Consider the following 3,402-nt stretch of genomic DNA (forward strand, 5'->3'; position numbering starts at 1 on the left):
AGTTAGTTACGTTAATTAAGTTAAGTTAAGTTAGTTAAGTTCAGTTAAGTTAAGTTAAGTTAAGTTAAGTTAAGTTAAGTTAACGTTAAGTTAAGTTAAGTTAAGTTAAGTTAAGTTAAGTTAAGTTAAGTTAAGTTAAGTTAAGTTAAGTTAAGTTAAAGTTAAGTTGAAGTTAATGTTAAGTTAAGTTAAGTTAAGTTAAGTTTTATAGTTAAGTTAAGTTTAAAGTTAAGTTAAGTTAAGTTAAGTTAAGTTAAGTTAAGTTAAGTTAAGTTAAGTTAAGTTAAGTTAAGTTTAAGTTAAGTTAAGTTAAGTTAAGTTAAGTAGTTAAGTTAAGTTAAGTTAAGTTAAGTTAAGTTAAGTTAAGTTAAGTTAAGTTAAGTTAAGTTAAGTTAAGTTAAGTTAAGTTAAGTTAAGTTAAGTTAAGTTAAGTTAAGTTAAGTTAAGTTAAGTTAAGTTAAGTTAAGTTAAGTTAAGTTAAGTTAAGTTAAGTTAAGTTAAGTTAAGTTAACTTAAGTCAAATTAAGTTGAGTTAAGTTAAGTTACATTAAGTTACGTTAAGTTAAGTTAAGTTAAGTAAAGTAAGTTAAGTTAAGTTAAGTTAGGTTAAGTTAGGTTAAGTTAAGTTAAGTTAAGTTAAGTTAAGTTAAGTTAAGTTAAGTTAAGTTAAGTTAAGTTAAGTTAAGTTAAGTTAAGTTAAGTTAAGTTAAGTTAAGTTACGTTAAGTTAAGTTAAGTTAAGTTTAAGTTTAAGTTAATGTAAGTTAGTTAAGTTCGTTAAGTCTAAGTTAAGTTAAGTTAAGTTCAAGTAAGTTACGTTTAAGTTAAGTTACGTTAAGTTCAGTTAAGTTAGTTAAGTTAAGTTAAGTATAAGTTTAAGTTTAATTTTAAGTTAAGTTAAGTTAAGTTACAGTTAAGTTAAGTTAAGTTAAGTTAGTTAAGTTAAGTTAAGTTAAGTTAAGTTAAGTTAAGTTAAGTTAAGTTAAGTTAAGTTAAGTTAAGTTAAGTTAAGTTAGTTAAGTTAAGTTAAGTTAAGTTAAGTTAAGTTAAGTTAAGTTAAGTTAAGTTAAGTTAAGTTAAGTTAAGTTAAGTTAAGTTAAGTTAAGTTAAGTTAAGTTAAGTTAAGTTAAGTTAAGTTAAGTTAGTTAAGTTTAAGTTAAGTTAAGTTAAGTTAAGTTAAGTTAAGTTAAGTTAAGTTAAGTTAAGTTAAGTTAAGTTAAGTTAAGTTAAGTTAAGTTAAGTTAAGTTAAGTTAAGTTAAGTTAAGTTAAGTTAAGTTAAGTTTAAGTTAAGTTAAGTTAAGTTAAGTTAAGTTAAGTTAAGTTAAGTTCAGTTAAGTTAAGTTAAGTTAAGTTAAGTTAAGTTAAGTTAAGTTAAGTTAAGTTAAGTTAAGTTAAGTTAAGTTAAGTTAAGTTAAGTTAAGTTAAGTTAAGTTAAGTTAAGTTAAGTTAAGTTAAGTTAAGTTAAGTTAAGTTAAGTTAAGTTAAGTTAAGTTAAGTTAAGTTAAGTTAAGTTAAGTTAAGTTAAGTTAAGTTAAGTTAAGTTAAGTTAAGTTTAAGTTAAGTTAAGTTAAGTTAAGTTACGTTAAGTTAAGTTAAGTTAAGTTAAGTTAAGTTAAGTTAAGTTAAGTTAAGTTAAGTTAAGTTAAGTTAAGTTAAGTTAAGTTAAGTTAGTTAAGTTAAGTTAAGTTAAGTTAAGTTAAGTTAAGTTAAGTTAAGTTAAGTTAAGTTAAGTTAAGTTAAGTTAAGTTAAGTTAAGTTAAGTTAAGTTAAGTTAAGTTAAGTTAAGTTAAGTTAAGTTAAGTTAAGTTTAAGTTAAGTTAAGTTAAGTTAAGTTAAGTTAAGTTAAGTTAAGTTAAGTTAAGTTAAGTTAAGTTAAGTTACGTTAAGTTAAGTTAAGTTAAGTTAAGTTAAGTTTAAGTTAAGTTAAGTTAAGTTAAGTTAAGTTAAGTTAAGTTAAGTTAAGTTAAGTTAAGTTAAGTTAAGTTAAGTTAAGTTAAGTTAAGTTAAGTTAAGTTAAGTTAAGTTAAGTTAAGTTAAGTTAAGTTAAGTTAAGTTAAGTTAAGTTAAGTTAAGTTAAGTTAAGTTAAGTTAAGTTAAGTTAAGTTAAGTTAAGTTAAGTTAAGTTAAGTTAAGTTAAGTTAAGTTAAGTTCAGTTAAGTTAAGTTAAGTTAAGTTAAGTTAAGTTAAGTTAAGTTAAGTTAAGTTAAGTTAAGTTCAGTTAAGTTAAGTTAAGTTAAGTTAAGTTAAGTTAGTTAAGTTAAGTTAAGTTAAGTTAAGTTAAGTTCAGTTAAGTTAAGTTAAGTTAAGTTAAGTTAAGTTAAGTTAAGTTAAGTTAAGTTAAGTTAAGTTAAGTTAAGTTAAGTTAAGTTAAGTTAAGTTAAGTTAAGTTAAGTTAAGTTAAGTTAAGTTAAGTTAAGTTAAGTTAAGTTAAGTTAAGTTAAGTTAAGTTAAGTTAAGTTAAGTTAAGTTAAGTTAAGTTAAGTTAAGTTAAGTTAAGTTAAGTTACGTTAAGTTAAGTTAAGTTAAGTTAAGTTAAGTTAAGTTAAGTTAAGTTAAGTTAAGTTAAGTAAGTTAAGTTAAGTTAAGTTAAGTTAAGTTAAGTTAAGTTAAGTTAAGTTAAGTTAAGTTAAGTTAAGTTAAGTTTAAGTTAAGTTTACGTAAAGTTAAGTTAAGTTAAGTTAAGTTAAGTTAAGTTTAAGTTTTAGTTAAGTTTAAGTTAAGAAGTTAAGATTTAAGTTAAGTTAAGTTAAAGTTAAGTTAAGTTAAGTTAAGTTAAGTTAAGTTCTAAGTTAAGTTAAGTTAAGTTAAGTTAAGTTAAGTTAAGTTAAGTTAAGTTAAGTTAAGTTAAGTTAAGTTAAGTTAAGTTAAGTTAAGTTAAGTTAAGTTAAGTTAAGTTAAGTTAAGTTAAGTTAAGTTAAGTTAAGTTAGTTAAGTTAAGTTAAGTTAAGTTAAGTTAAGTTAAGTTAAGTTAAGTTAAGTTAAGTTAAGTTAAGTTAAGTTAAGTTAAGTTAAGTTAAGTTAAGTTAAGTTAAGTTAAGTTAAGTTAAGTTAAGTTAAGTTAAGTTAAGTTAAGTTAAGTTAAGTTAAGTTAAGTTAAGTTAAGTTAAGTTAAGTTAAGTTTAAGTTAAGTTAAGTTAAGTTAAGTTAAGTTAAGTTAAGTTAAGTTAAGTTAAGTTAAGTTACGTTAAGTTAAGTTAAGTTCAGTTAAGTTAAGTTAAGTTAAGTTAAGTTAAGTTAAGTTAAGTTAAGTTAAGTTAAGTTAAGTTAAGTTAAGTTAAGTTAAGTTAAGTTAAGTTAAGTTCAGTTAAGTTAAGTTAAGTTAAGTTTAAGTTAAGTTAAGTTAAGTTAAGTTAAGTTAAGTTAAGTTAAGTTAAGTTAAGTTAAGTTAAGTTAAGTTAAGTT

The sequence above is a fragment of the Oratosquilla oratoria genome, chromosome 9, assembly GCF_046742065.1.
Source record: "Oratosquilla oratoria isolate Oo_2021 chromosome 9, ASM4674206v1, whole genome shotgun sequence".
NCBI lineage: Eukaryota > Metazoa > Arthropoda > Malacostraca > Stomatopoda > Squillidae > Oratosquilla > Oratosquilla oratoria.